At 38.4% G+C, this 12,586-nt stretch overlaps 1 pseudogene; it reads right to left on the bottom strand.

Moving 5' to 3' along the window:
- Positions 1–8,554: 8,554 nt before the first annotated feature.
- On the bottom strand, positions 8,555–8,819 carry LOC148702426 (signal recognition particle RNA; annotated as a pseudogene).
- Positions 8,820–12,586: the final 3,767 nt, after the last annotated feature.

Below are 12,586 nucleotides of genomic sequence, written 5' to 3'. Positions count from 1 at the left end.
CAGAAGTGGCCAAATTTCAAAAGATCTAGCTAGGGCTAAAGTAATGGACTGGTCTACTGCCTGGATATCGAGGCAGTTCAGGGTCTCCAAATTGGGTCAACTTGGATCCGAGCAACAAATAAGGTAGGGCTTAAACTAGGATCCTCGAGCTTGTCTAGAGAGAAAGAGTTAGAGGAGAGAGAATCATAGTTTGAGTTCAGCCAAAGGTCTACGTTTGGTCTTTCATAATGGCATGACCATCCTGGATCATCACTATATTCAGTCCATGAGTCAAGTAGAGAGAGAAATTTCCATAGAGAGAGTCTCGTAGAGAGTAAAAATTCTACAGAGAGAGAACGTCATGTAGAGAGAGAAAATCCCATAGAAAGAGAAATAAGAGAGAGAAATATTAAAAAGAGAGAGAGGAAAGATGTGAAGGAGAGAGAAAGAAGAGAGAGGGCTCATTTCTTCTTCTTCAAAATAACGGAGAGCTATTCTCTCCCTTCCTTCAAGATCAAATCGAAGGGTGGCTGTGGTGGCCAGCCTGAACGGCGGCAAGAGGTGGTGAGGCAAGCTTGGCCAACCTCGACGTTCGATGGCGGCGAACAAGGGCCGACGGCGAGAGAACACAGGCCGAAACAGAGATGATTTTGTTTCTAGGTGCACTCGGATCCTAGCCCGCTTGCCGGCGGCTAGGGGTTAGGCTCCTACCATGGACCAATATGGGGAAGCGACCGATGGCTTCAGCGATGAACGCCGCCGACGAGCATTGCCGAAAAAAGAGGAAAGGAGGCAAAACATGGGATCTTTATCTGGTTGACTTTTGGCCGATTTTGCGGCCGGCGGCCATTACGCTAGGTCATGGGAAGAAGAAATTGGTGACGCATAAGAAGAAGAAAGAGGGGAAAAGAGGTGACGGTGGTCGGCGATCATCGGTGGTGCTTGAAGAGGAGTTGAGGGAACCTTAAATAGCAAGGAGGCTAGGCTTATCCTAGCGTCCGATGGAGTTCGTGGTGGAGGACTCTTCCTCCCCCTTTGCCATGATTACCAGGGCACTACCCTATTTGAAACTAAATAGGCCTTTGGGCATTGTTTTGGCACTAGGTCGGGCCAATAGAATAGCCTAGTAAACTTGGAACTCATAATATTGATTATATAATTAAAGGTAGATGTTCCAAATTTTGCATTCTTATTTTAAAAAACTTCTATTAGATTATTTTGCATTATAAATCATAAATATTTATACTTTTATTTGATTATATAATTTTGATTAGCATACACCATCAGTTTGCTTCTAAAGGTGACAAGATTATTATCCACTATTAAGTAGCTAGTGTGCATGACATAATTAGCAATAATTATGTTATGCACACTATGTTTCTTATCAATGCAGACATAACCAAGTTCCATGATATATAAGACTATGAATGTTTATCGTGTCATTTACATTAAATCGATTAAGCTTGGAATTTCTTCTTTATATATGTTGTTCTCATATTCCGCATCTTATATGTTTTCCAATAAAGTTTTCTTTCAAGGTAAATTTATAACTCTTTTGAGTTTAGCTTACAGCTTTATGTAAACCTTCATTTGCCTGGATACTTGGCTTTTTTTTAGGCTTATATTCTTATGATAATCCATTAATCTATTGCGTATTGTTATATTTTCATTTGTAAACTTGAATGCAGTGTATCCATCAAGATCTCGCTCGCATTTCTTATTACATGTGGTTTGCTCGTGACCCTCTCCAAAACCCATGTGTCGAAAATGGAGCGCATGAGGAGGATGCCTTGGTATTTACACCACAAGGAGTCAAGGAAAAGGAATATATGCTTCCCCATAATAATCTGAAGCTTGGAACGAATGTTAATGAAAGGAGCAATGAAGAAAACAAGATGAGCATCAATAACCTTATAGAGAAAGTGGCTGAGGGTGTTGCATATTGTAAGATAAACACATTAACATAAATAAGGATTTCGGATCACTTACAGATTTTTCTCTTTGATTTGATTCACTGATCAAGGAGTGGATTTTACCAATGAAAATCTACTATTTTCCACAATCTAGATGCCCAAGTCACTTACAGAGAATCTCATAACCACCCCCTTTTTAAATGAAGCCTTATGCATAACTGTCAATAGACAGTTTCAGGGTTGGAGAGATGTCTTTGGAAAGACATCTCTTTTGGACATCAGATCATGTCTTTTGGTTACCGGTTTGGTTGAACTATCATGGGTGGACCAAACCCGTTTTTCCAACATCTCCCACTCACACATGATGGGTTCAACAGTGTGAGTTTTAACCATTACGAACAAGTCTTTTCTCTTCGATTTTCATACAGGCAAATAGATCGTGCGACCAGCATACCAATATAAGAAAATGATAACGAGCTCACACTACCATACATCTGTTAGGAATATATAGTAGTTCAGTAGAGTAAGTATGCAGTACCCCAGAACATTTAAGTCATATTTCAAGTACCTCATGATCTCACTTTAACTTGTCACATTATTTGTTTTCTGTTTTGTATTCACAATCATGCTTTAACACGTAGTCAAGATGATTGGTTGACCAGTGAATACAACAAAGAAATGAGACACAAAATGATCTTCCTTTCTATCTCGAATCTCTTAATTGTAGTTTAGTTGCTTTTCCAGATATGCCCCAATAAATCGAATCAAGCATGATTGCAGGTAACATTCCAAGATAGCATACACTGAACTAAATCTCAAGAAACAGTAAAAGTAATAAGGGTACTAACAGAGGTAATTATAGCCTCAGGGCTCACACAACGAGAGAGAAGAGATCAATTCTCTCGTTACCCTTATTGGTCGAATTATGCACATGTGGTATGAAGCGCATGTTATGGTATTTTTCTCCTTTTCCATGGAGCGTATGTTGATTCTCATTATATGAAATACCATACAAATGATAGTTCAGACACACTTAGTGTCCAACTTGAGTTCACCACTCTACTTTCTTTCTCATCATTACTACAGAACTCACATTTGGCATTTAAAACAGACAAGGTGATTTGTGGGTTTACTCACCTTCGGTCACAAAATATTACATAGTGACCTCATCTTGATTTACTATTAAGGCAACATTAATTTTAAGCTTGAGCTCATAAATACGTTATGCTTAAAATTGTCTCATCTCTATCAACCACAAGTTATAGAGGCGATTGCCCGTGTGAGAAGGCCAATCTAATTTCTGTCCAACATACATTTCTTTAAATGAACTAATCATATGCACTAAGCATTAACGCATATATATATGCATATGTGTGTGCTTAAAAAAAATAAGAACTTAGCATTAATATAAATACATACATGTGAATCCCAAATAAGAAATTAAAATATCTCATTATTCAAACCATTATGTACATCAAAGTCTACGAAGACCTAAAGATTTCACATGTCTCATAAATACATCTCTAGGAATAGATTTAGTAAACGGATCTGCGATCATTTGATTCGTAGATATGTATTGTATGTTCACTTTCTTTTGTGCAACCATGTCTCTCACAAAGTTATACTTTGTATCAATATGCTTAGTCTTTGAGTGATATTTGGGATCTTTTGTATAAGCTATCGATGCTTGGCTATCACAATGTACTAGTACTGGATATGAAGCATTTTTCATAACCCCCAAATAATTAAGAAATCTCTTTAACCAAACTGCTTCTTGTACCGCCGCTGAAGAAGCTACAAATTCAGCTTCCATCGTGGACAAAACTATACAAGTTTGTTTCTTACTACTCCATAAAATTGCCCCATTACTTAGTAAGAAAACATAACCAGAGGTTGATTTTCTTTCATCCAAATCACCTCCCCAATCAGCATCTGTATAGCCTTCAAGACGCAAATCATTTCCTTGATAACATAATGAATAATCCGCAGTACCTTTTAGATATCTCAATATCCTTTTGACCGCTTTCCAATGGTCATGGCCAGGGTGTGATTGATATCTACTTACTATACCAACTGCAAAGCAGATATCTGGCCTTGTACACATCATTGCATACATAAGACTTCCAACTGCACTGGAATAAGGAACTCTTTTCATTTGCTCTTCTTCTTGTGGAGTCTTCGGGCACATTCTTTGGCTTAACGCTTCAGCTTTTGCAATGGGAGTATCAATGGGTTTACAATCTTGCATATGAAACTGTTCAAGAATTTTCTTTATATAATGCTCCTGTGAAAGAGATAATAATCTTTTTGAACGATCTCTTTCAATTTTAACCCCAAGAATATAGTTAGCTTCTCCCATGTCCTTTATTTCAAAATTCGTGAACAACCAATTCTTAACTGATGCTAAGAATTCTTTATCATTAGCAGCCATTAGTATATCATCCACATAAAGTGATAAAATCACAAATTTGTCTTTGGATCTTTTAATATAGACACAGTGGTCTTCATCAATCATGACAAAATCATATGATATGACAGCCTGATGAAATTTTATATTCCACTGTCTAGAAGATTGTTTAAGGCCATAAATCGACTTCAAAAGTCTACACACTTTGTGCTCTTGGCCTTCTTTAATAAAACCGATAGGTTGTTCCATATAAATTTCTTCTTCCAATTCTCCATTGAGAAAAGCTGTTTTTACATTCATTTGATGTAATTCAAGATCCAAACTAGCTACTATGGCTAAAATTATGCGAATTGAGGTGAATCTCACAACAGGAGAAAATGTCTCTTCATAGTCAATCCCCTCTTGTTGTGTATAGCCTTTTGCTACAAGGCGTGCCTTATATCTTTCTATTGTGCCATCTGCCTTGCGCTTTATTTTGAGAACTCATTTGTTCCCAATTGCTTTCCGACCTTTCGGAAGATCAACCAATTTCCAAACTTGGTTTGATCTCATTGACTCCATTTCTTCTTCCATTGCTTTCATCCATTGCTCTTTTGCAGGACATTTAAGAGCTTCATCAATATTTCTCGGTTCACCTTCCTCTTGAGGTGTAACAAGAAATGCTTCTCCTTCAATCTCAAATCGTCGACGGGGAACTAATCCACGGTTACTTTTTCGTAATTGAGATTGTTGTGAAATAAATTCATCATTTCTTGAATTTCTCCCACTTGAACCAGATGTTGTTGATGGATTTTCAAGATTTTTTACCAATTGAGTTTGATTAAACAAATTATCATGGTCCTCTATCTCAAATAAAGATAAATCTTTATTTATTTCACCCTGATTTGGAAAATCATTTTCCAAAAATGTGGCATTATGAGATTCAAACTCAGTAATACTTCCATTGTCAGTGTTACCAACGAACACATATCCTTTGGAGATTTCAGAATATCGAATAAAAATACTCTTTTTGCCCCTTGGACCCAATTTTCCATATTTATGAGAAGAATCATGAATATATGCAGCACATCCCCAAGGTCTTAAATTACTTAGGTCAGGTTTGCGACCGGTCCATAATTCATAAGGGGTGGAAGTTACTGATTTTGAGGGTACTAGATTAAGTACATATGCAGCTGTTAATAATGCATCACCCCAATAGGTGATCGGCAAATTAGCTTGTGCCATCATAGACCTAACCATTTCCAATAGGGTTCTATTTCTTCTTTCCGCAACACCATTTTGTTGTGGAGTACTAGGAATAGTTAACTGTCTACCTATTCCCTTTTCATCACAAATTTGTTTGAACTGATCAGACAAATACTCACGTCCACGGTCAGTTCTTAATACTTTGATTTTCCGGTCTAATTGATTTTCAACAAAGTTTAAATATCTTATAGAGCAATCTAATGCATCAGATTTGTGAGATATCAAATAGACATAACTGAAACGTGTATAATCGTCAATAAATGTGATGAAATAAGAAGCCCCATGTCTTGCCCTTACATTCATCGGCCCACAAATGTCAGAATGAATTAATTGCAATGGAAAATCGGCTCTAGTTCCTTTACCAAATGGTTTTCTTGTTGTTTTTCCTGCTAAGCAATATTCACATATAGCTAGATTAACCTTTTCAACAGGGCCTAATAATCCCTCTTTGGCTAATCTATTCATTCGTTGTTGCCCAATGTGACCTAACCTAGCATGCCAAATATTTTCATCCATGTTTGGATTACTAGTAGATGTAATAAAGGAAAAAACAGTACTTATTACATTACACATACTATAATCAGTATCAAGTACAATAAAACCATTTAGTACATAACCAGATCCATAATAAGTTGTCCCTAGCAATATGTCTACACCATTACCATGAAAATTTAAGATATAGCCAAACTTAAGTAACATAACAACAGAAATTAAGTTTCGCCGAATATCTGGAGCATATAATACATCATGTAGAATTAAGGGTTGACCACCTCGCATATTCAATTTGCAGGTGCCAATCCCCTTTACTGCAACTCTTGAATTATTTCCCACGTATATCCATCTTGCTCCTTGTGGAATTCGACGATATTCCACGAAAGCGTCTCGATCTCTTGCTACATGGTCTATGGTCCCTGAGTCTACAGTCCACAAAAGATGAGATTCAGCTAAGAACACAGAACTTGAAACATAAGACATACTTATATTTGTGCTAAGGGTTTTTACCTTCTTTGCCTCGGAGCATTCACGAGCAAAGTGACCCTTCTTGCCACAGTTGTAGCATCTCAATTTTGCTTTGTTCCTCTTAAAAGGACGCTTTCTTTTACCCGGCTGGCTATGCTTGAGCTTCTTAGAGGTCTTGCCATTACCATTGCCTTTCTTAAAATGACCACTAAAATGCTTTCGCTTGAAGCCCGAAGCTCCTTGCGAATTAGTGTTAGCCATATACACTTCATTAGTGGTTTTATTTGCCTCAAGACGGTCTTCCTCCAATTCCAGATGACGACCAGCATCAGTGAAAGTTCTAATGCTTTCATTATGGGTTAAGTGAACTTTCATGTGCTCCCAACTGTGAGGCAAAGATCGAATTATAGCTTGAACTTGTTGTTCATCAGTTAGCACATGTCCAGCATCTCGCAGTTCACTTATCATGTTCGACATTTCCCTTAAATGCTGCTTCATATTATTATTAGTGCGTTTCTTATATGTGTCGAACTTGATGGTCAGCTGCCTAAGTTTGGTGACAGAAGTTCCACCAAACTTTTCTTTTAATGCTTCCCATATTTCCTTTGCCATCTCAAAAGGCCTGAACTCTCGCATGATATCATTTTCCATGCTACTCAGCAATGTAATCCGAGCAATTGAGTTCTTCTTTTTCCAGGCAATATAAGCCTCCTTATCCTTTATGTGTTGAACCGTTATTCCATCCTCAGGCTCATTCATGGTATGGTTTAAGGCTTCCAGCGCCTCTTGTTCCTCCAATACATATTGAATTTTCATTTGCCATATTTCATAATTTTCACCATTCAATTTCTCACCCTTATTAAGTTCAGCTACTATATTCTTAGATGCTGAAGCCATTGCAGATTTCTACATAAAGACAAACATGCACACAATTAATGCCAAGCACAACACATATTTTTCTTTGCCACTAAACACAAATAAAATTAATGCTAATTCACATAATGACATGGAATTGAAAGTTCACTATAAACATTAATTTTGATTCTTAGCAGACAAAGTTCTAGTTCTTAAGACAAATTATATAGTAAGTCTTAGAACTCCCACTTAAAACATGTATACTAAAACATTAAAAATTATATAAACATGGAGACATTTATTATCATAAAAAAAATTTAAATAATTAATACACTAGTAAAGAATATAAGTCATTCTAGCTTCGACTAGTTTTCAACTAGTGATTTTGCCATCTAAGAACCCGAACCCTCCTTGGAATAGTATCCTCAATTTCTTTTTGAATCATAGTTGATACTATTTGTTCGATCCAAGGAACCATTATTCTACTAATGGTATGACCTCTTGCTACTGTTAAAATTCTACTAATCTCATGCATTAAGTACTCTTTTATAAATGCTCTCACCAATTGAGCATAATCTCTCACTGCTAAGGAATTCCAAATATCTCTTAGAACTTGTTGCCATGATCCGAATAGAGAATCATACAGCACTTGGTACCGTTGATGTTGACATAATGCATGTCCTAGATGAATGATTTCTTCCATCATATAATGAATAGTTTGTACATGTAAAATCATGTCATCATTAGGATCCATCCTTATAACTCGTAATGTGTGCAACAAATCTCTAAGCCTCGCCCTTTGTTCCGGGGTCCTTGCTGCCCTCGGAACCCTCACTAAGAGTGGTACTCGTGGCATTATTTTCTACAACAAATGTGGAAAAAATGCTTAGGCATAACACTGAAATATAATAACACACAATTAAAGGATGCGGGAACATTCAATTTCAAAATTTCCAAATGTCACACATACAATCACGGTATGATTGGAAAAATTTCAGGAAAGAAAAAAATATATATATATATATATATATATATATTTTCCTGTAATTTTAACTCATTTTTGAATATAAATAATAATAAAAATTATTTTATATTCGAAAAAATATTTAAAAAAAATACAGAAAATTAGAAAATTAATTATTATTATTTTGAATCCAACGGTACAAACTACTTCTCAATATATTTCTCCAAACCATGTTTGGAAATTTTTTCTCCAGAAAATTGGTGGCCCGCCCGTTAAACTTCCACCGTTGAGAGCGGGAAGTGTACGTTGCTCTGTTAAACCAGCCTCACGCGGTCCCCTCCGCTTCAGGGGAAGCGCGACCCAAGCTTTCGCTTAGGCCATGCATCCCACTACCCAACTTGGACTGGGCGAACCAGCCCTTTGCACCAATTGCACCCAGGCTCGAGGACGAAACCCAACGTCCAAACCACCAAATGCCCCCGTTTGGGTTATAAGCTCCCACTGCCTTCTTTGTTTAAATATTATATTCTTCCCAACGTAACCCATCTCTCCTCCTTTCTCTTCTTCAGGATGTTTGGATGAAGAAAAAAAAACAGTAAGAAGAAGATGAGGAGGGGAGAAAAAAAAAATGGTTTGGGGCAGTTGGGCTTCCTTTTTTTCATGAGGTGGCCGCTGAAGAGATTTGAGGAAGATGTATTGAATTTACTGTAGCTGATGCATTCCTTGATATTACTGGCACGGCACTGAAACTATGCTAATACAGTGAAATATTCAGATGGCAGTAAACTAGGGAGAAGAGTCTGAATGTCATCTTATTCATTACATCAAGACTTTACAATGTATGTATTTATAGCTAATTATCCAAGGTTCAACTGTTGATTAACTGGAAACAGTTACAACAGTTTGAAATGAACTGAATTCAGTTGGGATAAACTGAATTCAGATGCTGCTAGAAACTTATAGATCTTTCAAAAGGCTTCTGGAATAACTGGCAGCTGACACCCCCCTTCAAGCTGAAGGTAGGGAAGAGACCTGCAGCTTGGAACAGAGAAGCGAATGCCTTCTAGCAGTGAGGGATTTGGTAAAAATATCTGCAGTTTGATCAGCACTAGAGACATGAGCAATATGAAGTTCTTTGGAAAGCACCTTCTCCCTAATAAAATGATAGTCGACTTCGATATGCTTCGTTCTTGCATGAAATACAGGATTTGAAGCAAGGGCAATGGCAGAAATGTTGTCACAGTAAATCTCAGTAGGTGTATCAATTGAAATGCCAAGTTCTCGAAGTAGGCGACGTAGCCAAATTAACTCAGAAGCAGTGAGAGCCAAGGCCCTGTACTCAGCCTCAGTAGACGATCGAGCAACAGTCGGCTGTTTCTTGGCACACCAAGAAATCAAATTAGAACCCAAAAAGATACAAAAACCGGAGGTAGAACGACGATCAAATGAATCGCCAGCCCAGTCTGAATCACAAAATGCAGAGAGAACTAGAGGACCAGACTGAAAATGAAGGGAATGATGCAAGGTTCCTTTAATGTACCGAAGCACCCTCTTTAGCAGCTGAAAATGAGAGATCTTTGGAGAATGCATGAACTGGCATAGGTAATTGACAGCATAGGAAATGTCAGGACGTGTGACTGTTAAATATTGAAGAGAACCTGCCAAACTTCGATACAACTCAGGGGAATGAAACAGAACATCAGGCTGACAGAAGGCTTCAAGCTTAAGTGGCAGCGGAGAAGAAACTGGCTTGCAAGTCAGCATCCCAGCCCGGTTTAATAAAGCAGTTGCATAGGTAGCCTGACTGAGATAAACACCATTAGCAGTAAAGGATGTTGTGATGCCCAGGAAATGAGAACAGGAACCAAGATCTTTCATTTTGAATCTACTTTGCAGCTGAAGAAAAAGAGAAGACATAGCACTGGTATTGTTACCAGTAAGCAGAATGTCATCGACATAAACCAAGAGATATAGAACAACACCATCACGTTTGAAAAACAAAAGAGAAGGATCAGCTGAACTGCTCTGAAAACCCTGCTCAATGAGAAAACTAGTGAACGTAGCAAACCATTGGCGTGGGGCTTGTTTTAAACCATAGATCGCCTTCTTAAGACGACAAACATAATCCGGATACTGAGGATCAACAAAACCCTTGGGCTGTTCCATAAACACTTGATCATCCAGTTTACCATGCAAAAAGGCATTTGAAACATCCAATTGACGAATATCCCAGCCGGAAGTTAATGCAAGAGAAAGAAACACTCGAATTGTTGGAAACTTGGCCACAGGACTGAAGGTTTCTGTGAAATCAACTCCATATTCTTGTTTAAATCCTTGTGCCACAACACGAGCTTTGTATCGGGCCACAGAACCATCAGCATGCCGTTTGATCCGAAAAATCCAACGACAGCCAAGAATATGTTGGGAAGAACACCTAGGAACCAGCTCCCAGGTTTGCTGATCAATTAAAGCACTGAATTCTTGTGACATAGCAGCACGCCAACGAGGATCAGCAATAGCAGTAGTATAGCAAGAGGGCTCAGCTGGAATAGGTGCAGTGCTAAGTAAAGACAAGATGCGCCGAGGTTTAAGGGAACCAGTCTGAAAACGAGTGACCATAGGGTGACGAGCAGGCTTTGGAGAAGAAGGCAGTAAAGGAGAAGCTGATAGTGAAGTAGAAGAAGAAGACTGGGAAGCAGGAACACAAGCAGAAGATTTCTGTGAAGGTGTTGGGGAATGTAAAGTAGAAGACTGTGAAGATGATTCGGAAGAATGTGAGAATGGAATAAAAACAGAATAAGGAAGAGATGTGGACTGAGACGAGGAAAGTGAAATCTGTTGAGAAAATGGAAACACAGCCTCATGAAATTCAACATGCCGAGAAATGAAAACTTTCCCTGATTGCAAGTTAAAACATCGATATCCTTTATGTTGTGTAGAATAGCCAATGAAAACACAAGGAGTAGATCGTGGAGAGAATTTATTCAAGGCTTGTGGCCGAAGCCAAGGAAAACATTGGCATCCAAATACTTTTAAAAAACTGTAGTCAGGAACACGATGAAACAAAAGTTCAAAAGGAGATTTATTCTTCAATAGTGGTGTAGGCAGACGATTGATAAGGTAAGTGGCAGTCAAAAGCGCTTCAACCCAGAATTTTGAAGGAAGAGAAGCATGAATAAGAAGACTGCGAACAACTTCCAAGAGATGACGATGCTTTCTCTCAGCCATGCCATTTTGTTCAGGAGTATATGGTGAGGACATTTGATGTACAATACCAGCTTGGGAAAAAAGACTGTGAAATCTTGCATTGTTAAACTCACCCCCTCCATCAGACCGAAACACTTTAATAGTAGATGGAAACTGATTTTCAACTAAGGATTTGAATTGCATGAAATGCTGAAAGACATCAGACTTACATCGAAGAGGATAAACCCAACAAAAACGAGTAAAATCATCAACAAAGAGCACATAGTAACGAATACCCCCTGAAGATGCAACAGGTGACGGTCCCCAAACGTCAGAATGTATGAGTTCCAGAGGCTTTGTTGATGCTGTGGTACGTGATTTGAAAGGAAGCTTATGACTCTTTGCCATGCTGCAGGTTGGACAGACAGACGAAGAAGTTGAAGAAGAAAATGGCTGAATATGAGTAGACAATGTGGAAAGCACAGAGGCAGCTGGATGTCCAAGCCGCTGATGCCAGATGGAGGAAGACGGGTTGGAAGCAAAGAATGCATTTGGAGCTGAAGAAGCTGAGACCGATGATGGAACAAAGGTGAAAGGAATTCTATAAAGTCCTTCACTGCAACGTCCCTGAAACAAAGTCTTGTTGGTGTACTTGTCCTTAATAGTACAACCATCCGAATCAAAAATAAGCACACAATGATTGTCAGCTGCTAGTTTATAGACTGATAAAAGATTATGAGAGATTTGTGGAGCATGAAGAAGATGAGATAGTTTGAAGGAATGAGATGGTGTAGGAAGGATACCAGAACCCAGATGATGAATAGGAATAGAAGCTCCATTCCCAAGTGCTACTTGTTCAGACCCACTGTAGGAAACAGGGTGATGAAGAACTGATTGCTCAGGTGTCATATGTGCCGTAGCACCACTGTCAATGATCCAATCTCCAGTTCTTGTTGATGGAGAAGAACCTCCAGATGAAGCTTGAGAAGTTGAATTTGCTAAAAAAGCCTGAGGAGGAGTTGCTGATGATACATTGGAAGAAGAATCCATGCATGGCCAACCTGGGCTACTGTAAGT

The sequence above is a fragment of the Phoenix dactylifera genome, chromosome 3 (genome assembly GCF_051530095.1).
Source record: "Phoenix dactylifera cultivar Ajwa chromosome 3, Ajwa_hap1_PhDact_Kaust_v1.1, whole genome shotgun sequence".
Lineage (NCBI taxonomy): Eukaryota > Viridiplantae > Streptophyta > Magnoliopsida > Arecales > Arecaceae > Phoenix > Phoenix dactylifera.
The sequence above is the reverse complement of the archived record's forward strand: the minus strand, read 5'-3'. Positions and strand labels throughout refer to the sequence as shown.